The sequence below is a fragment of the Macaca nemestrina genome, chromosome 8 (genome assembly GCF_043159975.1).
Source record: "Macaca nemestrina isolate mMacNem1 chromosome 8, mMacNem.hap1, whole genome shotgun sequence".
NCBI lineage: Eukaryota > Metazoa > Chordata > Mammalia > Primates > Cercopithecidae > Macaca > Macaca nemestrina.
Genome location: NC_092132.1, coordinates 142,454,646 through 142,468,670, shown reverse-complemented (window position 1 = coordinate 142,468,670; position 14,025 = coordinate 142,454,646). Strand labels below are relative to the sequence as shown.

Here is a 14,025-nt window from a genome sequence, read left to right as displayed (position 1 = left end):
GCAAAAGGGGGTCAAGTTTTTCCCTCCATCAAGCTTTTTTTTTTTTTTTTTTTTTTTAATGGCATTAATCTGTTCATGAGGATGGAGCTCTTATGATCTAAACACCTCCCAAAAGCCCCCACCTCCCAGAACTGTTGCATTGGGGATTAAATTTCCAACACATGAATTTTAGGGGACATGTTCGACCATAGCACTTGGTAAGAGCGAGGAAAAGAAAAAACAGTGGGCAGAGGCACAGACGAGATGAGATGATCAGGACCTGTCTGAAAGTTGCATGCTTCCTCACTCCCATTTACTGTGAATCTTTCCTCACTTCCTTCTTTGTCTGGACCATAGAATGATACATGTGCTGCCAAAGTGAGCAGTGGATCACAGAATGATAAGGGAGAATTTGGTAAAAGGGAAGGGTGGTTGTTGTGTCTCTAATGACCTGATCAGTATAATGACGTGGCTTGAAAAAATAATCTCTTAGGTTATAATCTGTTCAAATTATTGAGTCGGCATTTAATCACTGCGGCACATATTAGAATAGTGTTCATGACACTTTGAGGTGCATTGATCTTTAATAAGGTAAGAAGGCATTGGCTTAATTTTACATATCAAGAACATGAACCTTAGAGGGAAAAAGTGACCTTCTTTTTTCTTTTTTTTTTTTTTGGGACGGAGTCTTGCTCTGTCGCCCGGGCTGGAGTGCAGTGGCCGGATCTCAGCTCACTGCAAGCTCCGCCTCCCAGGTTTACGCCATTCTCCTGCCTCAGCCTCCCGTGTAGCTGGGACTACAGGTGCCCGCCACCTCGCCCAGCTAGTTTTTTGTATTTTTTAGTAGAGATGGGGTTTCACCGTGTTAGCCAGGATGGTCTCGATCTCCTGACCTCGTGATCCGCCCATCTCGGCCTCCCAAAGTGCTGGGATTACAGGCTTGAGCCACCGCGCCCGGCAAAAGTGACCTTCTTAAGAGCCCAAGTGAGTTAGTAGAAGAGTTACCTGGATCCAGAAACAAATTCTTAACTCCCAGGCAAGTCCTCTTTACTCTGTCACTCCTGGTGGCTATTTTATTAGTAGTAGTGATACTAGTGATACTAGATACCAGAAGACACCACAGTGAAGTTGGGAGTTTCCCTTATTCTGTTTATTCTGTTGACTGCAATGCAACCAACGGGCCTTAACACTTGGACCCATAATTAATTTTAGATTGTAAGAGGCAGAGAATTCAACTCACACTGGATTGAGTAGCGGGAGACAAGGAGTGAAATTTATTGGATGGAGTTGAAACGGGAAAAGTTCCCTTGTCCCCTTCGCAGGGCATGAGACAGGGGGAGTGGCTAGCTTCTTCAGTGCCCCGCGGCTCACACCTCTCGGGAAGCATGCAGACAGGCAAGCTGTGGGGCTCCGACGCCTCCACACACTCTCTAGGGGTGAATGTTTACAGCTTCTGAAGCCCCAGTGGGCGTGTGTTACAGGTGCTCTGAGTTTGCGTGTATAGGCGGCTTTTGTTAACCAGCTCAATTAGACCGTCTACCTGGTTGCAAGGACAGAGGGCTTTTTGTATTCCCGGTTCTTGCCTTGGTGTACTGGAAGAATTATTAGTGGGCTTGGAGAACTAGTGGGCTTGGAGAATGAGTGCAAAGTTTTGAGTGAAAATAGCTCTCTGCCAATGGGAGAGCCATAAGGGAGATGGTTTTCCCTTGGAGTTGGGCCACTGGGTGCCCCAGCTCTCCTCTGACCGCCCTGGCCAAACTCTGCCTTGTCCCACCAGTCGATGGCCTGCGGCATGCCGCCGTCTGTTGGTGTGCTCTTCTGCCTGCCTGCTGCTTGCCTGTCTTCTGATGTGCTTCTCTCCGTGTCTGGCCGCCTGTGTCTCCGCCTTGCTAGGGTCTGGGGTTTTTACAGGCCCAGGATAGGGGCATGGTGGGCCAGGGTGGTCTTGGGAAATGCAACATTTGGGTGGGAAGGCAGAGGTGCCTGTCCTCACCTAGGTCCATGGGGGTGGAGCGCTAGCCAGGGACCATGCCCTCCTCTGCCCAGCACTTCCCTTCCCCCTTTCCATATTATTCAAAGGGACCACACCCTTCCCTTCTCAGCACTTCCGTATCAGAGTGGAGATGGCGTTGGTAATGATTATGACAGGGGACTCAAATGTCATCCACTTTCCTCTTCATTTACTGCCTCTGCTTTGCTGGGCATGGTAGCTTGTCTCTTACTTCACCTCTCCTTTCTCCAAGCTGCAGCAGACACCATGGGTGACAGCTCATCAACTCTGAGAGGAAAGGGATTCTCTTTCATGCTCTTCTCTAAAAACAATCTCTAAGGGAAATTTTGATTGTCATGACCTTGGATATAAGACCACTTCCCTGCAAAATCAAAACGGCTGGGAAGATACGATATTATGATGGGCCATGCTGAGAAAGGTGTCTGCAGGTAAACAAATCATTGAGGCCAGACAGGTAAGGCAGCTGTTTTATAAACCACATCAGCAATGGAATGGGGGTGGTAAGGAATAATTCCCTTAAAAAGAGGTGAGTACCATGGTTGAGGTGGATACCACCGGGGTTGTGAGAAGCCAGGAAGCCACATCATCTTTTACCAAGAGGATGGCCTCAATATCACAGTATTTATTATTTGAGTTACAAGGTTGTAGAGGGAAGCAAATGTCAACTGAACAAAAGCACTCACGAATGAACTGTCTATCCACTTAGGTGGATTGTCGCTGATTTTCTTTTTTGATTTTGGAAATAAAATTGTTATCACAATGCTGCATAATGGAAAACCATTGACAAGTGAAATCAGCAGTCATGCAAAAGTTGCCTTGAAAAAAGAGATTTTTGGGAAACTGCTCGAATCATACACAAATCTGTTGATAATGAGGACCTGACAAAGTAACAGCAGTTTACAACTGAGGAAGAGACAGCCAATGATTGCATGGTGTGATTTCAGTATCAGAGAATTAAGACTGGCCCCTGGGAAACGGGTCAAATCCTAGAATTTTTAAGTAAAATAATCCTCTGTACAATTACACTGCATCAGTGAGGCACATAAAGGAAAGGTGTGTAAAAGGGCCAGCCTACATTTTTAGAAAGACAATGTCCCCCAAAACTCTGTACATAAACATTTCATTTATTCTTTGTTCATTTTAAAGTATTAACATATAGATGCAACAAAAACCAACATTTTATTAAATATAAGATAAAATAGGCTGGGCACGGTGGCTCACGCCTGTAATCCCAGCACTTTGGGAGGCCGAGGCAGGCAGATCACGAGGTCAGGAGATCAAGACCATCCCGGCTAACACCATGAAACCCTGTCTCTACTAAAAATACAAAAAATTGGCCGGGCGCGGTGGCTCAAGCCTGTAATCCCAGCACTTTGGGAGGCCGAGGAGGGCGGATCACAAGGTCAGGAGATGGAGACCACAGTGAAACCCCGTCTCTACTAAAAATACAAAAAATTAGCCGGGCGCGGTGGCGGGCGCCTGTAGTCTCAGCTACTCAGGAGGCTGAGGCAGGAGAATGGCGGGAACCCGGGAGGCGGAGCTTGCAGTGAGCCGAGATCGCGCCACTGCACTCCAGCCTGGGCAACAACGTGAGACTCCGTCTCAAAAAAAAAAAAAAAAAAAAAAAAAAAAACAAAAAATTAGCTGGGCATGGTGGCGGCTGCCTGTAGTCCCAGCTACTTGGGAGGCTGAGGCAGGAGAATGGCGTGAACCCAAGAGGCGGAGCTTGCAGTGAGCGGAGATCAAGCCACTGCACTCCAGCCTGGGCGACAGAGCGAGACTCCATCTCAAAAAGAAAAAAGAAAAAAGAAAAAAGATAAAATAAGCTTATATTTACAATTCCCCTGGTTACTTTTCAAGATTAAATCTTTTTTAACTACTATGAAACTTCAGTATTCCTGTGAGGTGATTCTCCATAATTGATGTTTTCCGGTTAGCAATATTCCAAAGTAATATATCTATAGTTGCTGTTTCAAAGAGCTCCTCTTACTAAGCTAAATGATTTTGAAATGTGATTTAGGGCACCTAAAATTGTTTGTTTATTTCTCTCCGTTTTCTAAGTAGTTGTGCCATTTCAGCTTATCCTACAATGGCTTCTTGGAGAGGTCCAGCTAACACACAATCTTTGTACATTTCTAGTTGAATTAATTCAATGTTATTAGTTTCAGTTCAATTTGATTATGATACATTGAATTGCTTCAAAGTGGATAGATACCTTGTGTTTGAGCATTGTAGTTTTGGTGATATATTTTTAAATGGTTATATGACCTCTGGGAAAGTCATGCAATGAATCTGAAGCTCAATGGCAAGACTAACAACTATTCAGGACAGTTGCTTAATATTAAATGATGCAATATACATGATTCCTGGCATATGGAGCCAATCAGTGCCAGTTGATATTGACTTTGTTTCCTGATTACTGATAAGGATGATGCTTATATTGCAGCTAAAACTGCTCAAGGAGCTTTGGCAGACCCAGGTCTCATAGCCATAAGTAGTATTAAATGTAAGACAAAAAATTGTGGTGTCTCTCTGAATAATTGACAACACACTACAACACAATGCAAAACAATTGCCAACTGAAATCACAAATCGTGAAAAATGCCCTGACAAAAGGCATTTGGGAGAACTGCTCAAACAATACATAAGTCCGTTAATAACATTTTCAACACTTGTTAGGTCAGAATAAAATATGCTATAATTATTGTTTTAGTGGAAGGATCATGGGAGTCAGATCACAAGAATGTAGGCCAATGTGCTCTGAAAACCCTTGTCATTACGCTGCACCAGCACATTCCAACCTACCATGAGCTTTATTTCCATGAATCCATTTTCCCAGGACCTCATAGTGTCGGTTAATCGTACTTAAAATTTTGAGCTAACAGAACAAACAGAACAGAAAGAGCTAAAAGCAACCCTAAGTCTTTCTAAACCAGCCAATTTATTAATAATACTATTCATGCCCTCTCTTTTAAGTCATTTTTTTGATATAAAATTCACATAACATATTTTAAGCATTTTAAGGCACACAGTTCAATGGTTTTAGTATTATATATTCACAATGTTATGCAAGTATCATCACAGTCTGATTCCAGAGTATCTCCCCTGCCCTCCAAAAGAAACTATCCTTTTGAACATACTTCTGGAGGGGCAACACAAAGTCCAGCACTAATATTTATACATTTTTAATTTTTTTAATTCCCAAGGGTAATATAAACTTGAATGCATTAGGGAAAAGAGGTTACTTGAAACAGGGATTCAGAGTTTTAAAGCAAATATTAATAGTTCATTACCTGGAGGTGTAGTTGTGGTAGCCTGCCTTTAAGATGGCTTGCAATGATCTCTGCCTCCTGTCTGTCACACTCCGTGTAATCCCCTCCCAGACGATATCAGGATTGGTCTGAATGATCAGTGGAACACTGCAGAAGTGATGCCATGTGACTCCTTAGGCTAGATTGTAAAAGATATTGTGGTTCAGCCTTGCTTTCTCCCTCAGTTCACTCCCTCTATGGGAAGCCAGCTATCATATCATGAAGACACTCAAGCAGCCCATAGAGTGCCTAATGGAGCAAGGAACTGAGGCTTTCTGCCACCTGTCAGCAAGGAGCTAAAGCTTTCTTCCAATAGCCATGTGAGTGTGCCATCTTGAAAGCAGAACCTACATCCCCAGTCAAGTCTTCAGATGAGACTGCAGCCATGGACTATACCTTGATGACAGCCTCATGAGAGTCTTTGAGCCAGAGCCACTCAATTAAGCTACTCATGGATTCCTGACCCTTTGAAACTATGTGTAATAAAGGTCTGTGGTTTTATACTGCTAAATTTTGAGGTTTTTTTTTTTTTTTTTTTTTTTTTTTTACAGAGTAATAGACAACATACAGTGGTATTAGGGTAATAATTCAGCAAAGATAGGAATATGAGAAGAGAAAGTATCTCTGCCATTTTGGGTAAAGCACTGAGGCTCATAGATACACAGTTAATGTAAAATCCATTTAACTCTTACTAACTTTGAGCAGATCAGATCAGATTGCAGCTTCCACATATAGTCTTTTCCCTGCCACCAGAATGCAACTTTTTTTTTCAATTAATCCAGTCCTTGTTCAAATTAAGTCTATATCATACAGAAATCAGTAGAGAGGCTTACACAGTATAATTTTTGATGGGTCCTCTTCTTGGCTAGAGATGGAAGACTTTAATCCCCTGAACCTTCACAGGGATGGGCTGAGAGAGGGTTGAAATAAGTACTTTTCAGAAGGACCTTCCAATTTTTCTCTATGTTTATTTGTACTGAATTTTACTGAAAGAGGTAGAACAAACAAACATAAATTTAAATCAAATACAAATAAAATGGCAAACGAATTTAAAAGAGTTTGAAAATGTTAAACCAGGTATTACTACTTTCCCCAACCCTACCCCTCAGGAGAGGTACTAGGTTCTCCTTTCCCGCTTAAATATATACTCAAACCGTCTATTCTTTGAGGTGCTCAAACCACTTGACAGTGTTTTCTTTTGGCACCAAAATATGTTTATACAATTCAAACCTCCAGTCTGTTCAGATCTTGTTAAAACTTGTTGTGCTTTGCTAACTCCTAATACAAAGTCAGTGCAGTTTTGTAGTTTAGGCCATAGACTTAAACTGCATTTCACTAGATGTTTGCCTGATACCATCAATTTCTGTCACTTAGTCAAGTGATGGGAGGTGGGGCAAATTTTCTTTTTGAAGGAATGTGGACTGAAAATTTGCTTCACAATTCTGGGCACCAGGTTCTTGGATTTGCAGTAGCTCTTAGATGGCAATGGTGAGACTAAGCCAGATGCCATCCAGTTACAAACATCAACAGTTGGGAGCCAAGGGAACTCATCTCCTGTTTCATCAAATGAAAACATAACACAGATGCATTTTGTTAAGTGGGCATGAAGAACAGACATTGAATCCATGAGTTCATTTGTTTTAAAAATAGGCCCCCAGATAATCAGGATGTTTCTCTGGGACTCTGAGAACCAGGTGTAAATACAGAGCGATGATGTCTTCAGGACTGGCTTCTCCCTGCTTTCTCCTCTTCTGCTTCCATAAGTGGGTTTTTGTTGTGGGTTGTGGTGGATTTTTTCTTTCTTTTTTTTTTTTGAGACAAAGTGGCCCTCTGTTGCCCAGGCTGGAGTGCAGTGGCGCCATCTTGGTTCACTGCAACCTCTGACTCTTGGGTTCAAGCAATTCTCATGCCTCAGCCTCCAGAGTGGCTGAGATTACAGGCATGCGCCACCATGTCTGGCTATTCTTTTGTATTTTTCGCAGGGTTTTGCCATGTTGGCCAGGTTGGTTAACACTTTCGCAACTTAAAAAAAAAACAACAACAGAAATTTATTTCTCATAGTTCTGGAGCCTGGAAAGTCCAGGGTCACACCACCAGCAGATTTGATTTCTGGTGACAGTCCACTTTCTGGTTCACAGAAAGTGCCTTCTAGTTGGGTCATCACATTATGCTATCAAGATTTCTCTATTTTTGATGCATAAGGGTTATTCTTTTGTCTTAGTAACATTCCATTATACTATAATATCATAGTTTTCCATTTTCTAAACAATACTGGAGCGAACACACTTGTACTTATCCTGGGACAATTCAAACCTCCAGTTTCACTTCTTCCGTATGTGGAAGTGAAATTGGTCTCAAAAATGGCTTTATCAATTTGTATTCCCACTTCCAGTGTGTGAAAATTCTCATTACCTTAACATTTGGGGACCATTAGATACTTAAATTTTTGTCATTTTGATGAGTATAAAATTGTATTTTGGCCAGGCACAGTGGCTCACGCCTGTGATCCCAGCACTTTGGGAGGCCAAGGCGGGCGGAACATGAGGTCAGGAGATCGAGACCATCTTGGCTAACACAGTGAAACCCCATCTCTACTAAAAATACAAAATATTAGCCGAGTGTGGTGGTGGGCGCCTGTAGTCCCAGCTACTTGGGAGGCTGAGGCAGGAGAATGGTGTGAACCCGGGAGGGGGAGCTTGCAGTGAGCCGAGATTGCGCCACTGCCTCCAGCCTGGGCGACAGAGCAAGACTCCGTCTCAAAAAAAAAAAAAAAAAGAAATTATATCTCATTGTTTAAATTTGTATTCTCCTTAATTCTAGTAAAGCTAAGCACCATTTCATAGATTTTGGCTCATTCTGCCTCCTTCTTTGATGAATTGCCCGTTCATCTCTTTTGCTCACTTCCCTACAGGGTAGCTATTATTTTCCTCATTAACTTGTAGGACATGTTTATATATTCTGATTATCAATCTTTCACCAGTTATATGCACCACAAATATCTTAATCCAGTCAGCTCCCTTTAAAACATATGTATTTATGGTGAAGCTTGGTTTTCTCAGTTGCGAAATGTGGATTATACCATCTCACTCACAGATAAATCAGATAATATGCATGAAAGTTCCTGCTGCAGTGCCAGGCAGAAATTAGGTGTTCAGTAAATGTGAGTTTCCTCCCTTTTCCTTTAAAGAACTTCAGGATCTAGCAATATAGCAGTGGCTGAGATAATAGGCTCTAGAGTTAGACTGGGGACTTATTGAATCCCAGCACATGGTGGCTCTGTGGCCTTGGACACTGCTTTAAGCTCTCTAAGCCTCAGTTTGTGCATCTGTAAAACAGATATTGTAATACTTGCTTGATAGAGTTACTGTGAGGAATAAAGCACCAGTTAGGTAGTGCTGGCCCAATAGTGAGCCCTCAAAACAATGGTAGATGCTATTATTGTTGTTATTATTATTAGAGAAAATAAGAGTTGCATTCAGATAACAAATGTGAACTAGAATATGATCATCTGTCTATAAGAGAAGTACTAGCTAACTGCTATAAGAATGCAAAAGGAAAGAAGAGATTATGTGTAGCCAGGAGCTGACAGAGATCCAGGGAAGACTTCACAGAGGAAATGCCATTTAAATGCTGTTTGGAGGAAGGGTGGATGAGACATAAATAGTCAGAATTAGAGGAGAAGCAGATTTTTGCAAATGAAACAAATTATGTGGAAGCATTAAGCAAACACACAAACAAGAAAAAACAAAAAGCAAAAAACAAAAACACACCCTAGTATTCCAGCTGTGTAACAGTGTGGGATAATGGGAGAGGGAGTTGTAGAAAAGCTGGAAAGAGATGGTAAGACCAGATCATAAGCGCTCTTAAATGTCTTCAAACTTTGACATCAGTGATAAAAGAGCATTTAATCTTTGAAGATATCAAAGTACATTTTGCATTAAATGGCATCCCATGCCCTAAAAAGAACCCTCACTAACTATGGAGTGCTTTTGGCTATGGAGTAACATTTGTGTCACAGTGCCTGAGTTGCCCAAAGGTGGGAGTACGGAGGCCTGGGGACTCTGCATATGACTACTGTAATGGAGCCAGGAGGTGTGTTAGGGTAAACACTAGGGGCTACGTCACTATGGAATCCAGCTCGAAGCTGCTTAATTGCCTTCCTGATCAAGGGATTATCCTGTACCAGCTAGGTATGGGTTTTTTCCCCCCTTCAGAATGAATGATCTATGATCCTAAATATGGTACAGAAAAGGCAAGGGAGTCCACAGGGTTCTCTCGTAGGCATTTTTAAATGGATCCATAAAGTTAGGTAATACCTTCAACCACACTTGAAAAACTTTTCAATGAAATATATTCTCTTCAAAAAGTTTTGTTTTGGACAGAATGTTCCTCATTTATTTTCCACCTAAAGCATAGCAACTCTTCTTTGTAGCAGATAATTTGGCTATGCCAAAATATATTCCATTATCTTTATTTCTTGTGTTTTATCTGGGTTTTTTTCTTTGCAGTGTGCTGTCACATGATCATTAACTTTAAAAGACACTGTGATCCTGTATTACCATTTCTTTTTGTCAACAAAACATTCCAAACCCTATTTATTTACTCCTAAGAGAACTGAATTTCAAAACATAACTAGATACGACTAAGAATCTATGCTTAAAATTATGAGTCTGAGGTTAGAACTATTCCTCTTTTCCAAGCACGCTCTAGACTTCAGAATGATAAAATGCTTTTTCTGAAACAGAAAATGATGAGCAATTCTGTTAGCAAAACCAGAAATGAATCATGTTACAAGAAAGTTTTATCTCCTAACCTCTATTTTGCCCCACTTATTAAAAAAAAAAAAGAGACATTTCTGAAGGGAAAAATGGAAAGCTTTCACTATAAAGTTACCATATTTCTGTCCTTGGTCCAAAAGGATTCTGCTGGTATTTACTTGCCAGTGGACCCAGATGAAGCTGAAATGACCTTTGTGAGACCAGCACTTTTCCCTCATTTTCCATCAGGTGTTTTGTAGCACCCGGCAAGAAGTAAGTAAATAGCAGGTGTGTTCACTGTTGTTTATTATTTCTGAGAAACATGTCTTACGCCTTTCAGTCTTTCTGCTTATCCTAATCTAATTGGTAGAGAGCATGAGAAGCTTTCTGAAACAAGGTTGTCATAATATAATTTTCTTTATCTGGGACTTTAAAACCAAAGTAAGTAATCATCAGAATATTCCTTCCTTGTTTAAGCCAGAAAATAAAGAAAAATATGTACGAGATTTGTGAGTTGATAGCTGGTTTTTTTTTTTTTTAAAGACAACTTTTTTGGGGCAGTTTTAGGCTTACAGTAAAACAGAGGGAAATGTACAGAGATAAACTGTAGACTCCCAGCCCTAGGACCCACATAACCTCTCCTAGCATCTGCATCCCCCACAAGAGTAGTACAATTCTTGTAAGTGATGAATCCACATTGACCCAACATTATCACTCAAAGTCCGTAGTTCACATTATGGTTCACCCTTGGTATTGTTCATTCTGTGGACTGTGACATGTATCTGTCATTATAGTATCCTACAGAATAGTTTCACTGTCCTAAAAATGTGCTCAGCCTGTTCATTCCTCCCTTCCTGCCTTACCCTGGCAACCACACTGCCGATCTTTTTCCTGTCTCTAGTTTTGCCTTGTCCAGAATGTCATATAGTTGGAATTATACAGTATATAGCCTTTACAGATTGATTGCTTTCATTTAGTAATAGGCATGCAAGTTTCCTCCATCTCTTTTCATGGCTTGATCGCTCATTTCTTTTTAGCACTGAATAATATTCGATTGTCTGGATGTAACCCAGTTTATGTATCCATTCACCCACTGAAGGACATCTTGCTTGCTGCCTCATTTTGGTAATTAGGAATAAAGCTGCTATAAATATCTGCGTGCAGGTTTTGTGTGAACACAACTCTTCAACTCCTTAGGGTAAATACCAAGGCACATGATTGCTGGATCATATGATGAGTATGGTTAGTTTTGTAAGAAATCTCCAAACTGTCTTCCAGAGGGTCTGTACCATGTTGCATTCCCACCAGCAAAGAGAGTTCTTGGTGCTCCACTTCGTCACCAGCACTTGGTGTTGTCAATGTTCTTGATGTGGGCCATTCGAATACGTTGTGTGTGTTTTAAATGGGTCTTGGAGAAGTTACTTGACTTTTTTTTTTTTTTTTTTTTGTAGACAAAGTCTTGCTCTTGTCTCCCAGGCTGGAGTGCAATGGAGCAATCTTGGCTCACCACAACCTCCGCCTCCTGGGTTCAAGCAATTCTCCTGACTCAGCCTCCCAAGTAGCTGGGATTACAGGTATGCGCCACCATATCCAGTTAATTTTTGCACTTTTAGTAGAGATGAGGTTTCACCATGTTGGCCAGGCTGGTCTCGAACTCCTGACCTCAGATGATCCACCTGTCTCAGCCTCCCCAAGTGTTGGGATTACAGACGTGAGCCAACACTTCCGGTCCTTGTGTTTTAATAGTACATATGTGGTGGTGATTCTAAAGAGAGACACAAGTCTTGTGACACTTTAAAACCTATATTCGTCATCTGTCAAATCATGATTCACAAATTACACTTAAAATGCTATTTTTCATCAAGAGAGCTTTTATTTTTGTTAGTTGAGGCAGTTTTTTAAAATATTTCTATCAATTTGTTGTAATTTTCCCCAAGTAACTACTCCAGATGGCACGTTGGAGACCAGAACACAGGGTATTAAATGTTTTAGGATCTACTGCCATCTCTAATAATACTTTCTTCAAGATAACGTGGCCAACCTTTTTCTTCTTAATGCCATCTAATTAACCAAGATGAGAGCTGCCAGTCGGAAAATTCCCATTGTCTCTTCCGAATTAGGAATCTTTTTATATAGACTTTGGCACCTGCAAAGCTTGGGCAGACACACAGCTCACACTAGTGAGTCATTTGGCCTTGTTGGTAAATAAAATATAGATACACTTCTAATCAGTTTCATTTAAAATTAAACACAAATTATGTTCCAAGCACATTGGAAACGCTATTTTGGCAGGGCACCTTCCCAGGCTGAATCACTGATGTTTTATCATACAGTTCCAGGTGGTGCACTTTCCTCTCCTGTTTTGCCTTATGATTTGTTTTCTTCCTTTAATCCAAACTTGAGCTCAAGGCTCTTTTAAAAAAGTAAGTGTAGACTGGGTGCAGTGCCTCATCATGCCTGTAATCCCCATACTTTGGGAGCCCGAGGCAGGTGGATTGCTTGAGCCCAGGAGTTTGAGACCAGCCTGGCCATGTGGTGAAACCCATCTTTATAAAAAATTTTAAAATAAGCTGGGTGTGGTAGCATGTGCTGGCAGTCCCAGATACTCAGGAGGCTAAGGTGGGAGGATGGTTTGAGCCCGGGAGGCAGAGGTTGCAATGAGCCAGACCTACCACTTCACTCCAGCCTGGGCAACAGGGTAATACCGCTCCCCCCACCACAAAAAAAAATAAATAAAATAAAAATAAATGCATAAATAAAAAAAATCAAAAGCTAAGTGTCTACTCAGATATGGTATATAATAGGCTTTTCCCTGTTGTCATCTCCTGGGACACATGGGAATGAGAAATGGCTGGTATTGCTGTCCTACCATGACCACAGTAGCAGAAAGTTTTAGATTAGCACATGCAAAACTTCCCTAATACTTTCTCTTGTTTTAATGAAATTCAAGGCTGTTAATATCACGTCCTTAAAAATGGAAAACAGGTGTATTCACTGGGTATGATCAACAAAGAAGGAAATGGAACTCACTGGCCCTCCCCGGACTCCTATCCTTGGCCACTAGTAGCATACTCATGGTTGGCTGAAAGATGCAGGGACAGATGGGATGTTAATAACCATTCTTGGAATATGACTTGGCTGTGTTCAGGCCCTGTTTTCAGTTTCTTGGCTGTTTATTTTGGTGGAAGTCACTGGGACTGAGTTGTACCTAAAAGCGTCATGGGAACAAGTCAGGTATGAACAACTTTAGTCTTCATAGACTGGAAGACCTTTCACAGATGTACCTTTCCTCTACTTTCTGGGGGATGAAGCAAAAGTTAAATCTTTATCATGGTTTAAACAACCCAACCTAAGAAAATTAAACAATACTTTTTGGACTAAAAAAATCTAATTTAGATAAAAATTGTAAGAGAAGGAAGAAATAAGCTGAGAGCAAAGGGATCTCTCCAAATACCCCCTCTCTTCCTCTCTCCTCTCTAAGATGGTGCAGTTGGCAGAGAAGGCACTGAGGAGAGACCACATAGCCTCTTGGATTTGGGGTAAAGGAGGACCCTAATCTCGTGCTGGATTTGGGGTGTGATCTGGCAACATCTGCTGGCCACCAGGGTGATGTCCCTTGATCAACTGCTTCCAACCCTGCTGTTTTGGGCTCATGAACACATGGGCCATTTTTCTGGGCAATGCTTCTGGGCTGCACCAGTCTCCTCCACAAGCTGAACAGGGGTCTCCTCCTGTCTCACTGCCTGCTGACTCCTGAACCTGCCTTCTCTTCCATGTGGTCACCTGGCCAGATGATGTATCCTCAGCCTCTGCTGTGGATCACTTTGCCTTATCCGAGCAGCCCTGCAGCAGCCCCACTGGCCCTGGACTCAGTGTCCTTACCTAGTAGAAAGGAAGAGGAGCTGAGGAGCTCAACTCCCAGGCATTTCTCTGCCTGACTGTGGTGGACGATGTTCTGTTTGGTATG

At 41.7% G+C, this 14,025-nt stretch overlaps 1 long non-coding RNA gene across 1 annotated transcript in view; it reads right to left on the bottom strand.

Annotated features, from left to right (window-relative positions):
* Positions 1 to 14,025, bottom strand: part of LOC105491135 (uncharacterized) — a 119,306-nt gene that overhangs the window by 8,123 nt on the left and 97,158 nt on the right. Inside the window, exons 4-5 of the long non-coding RNA XR_011607233.1 lie at positions 6,135 to 6,287; positions 5,284 to 5,440 (exon numbers count right to left, since the gene is read on the bottom strand). This is a non-coding gene — a long non-coding RNA (uncharacterized lncRNA). The remainder of the gene's footprint in view (positions 1 to 5,283; positions 5,441 to 6,134; positions 6,288 to 14,025) is intronic.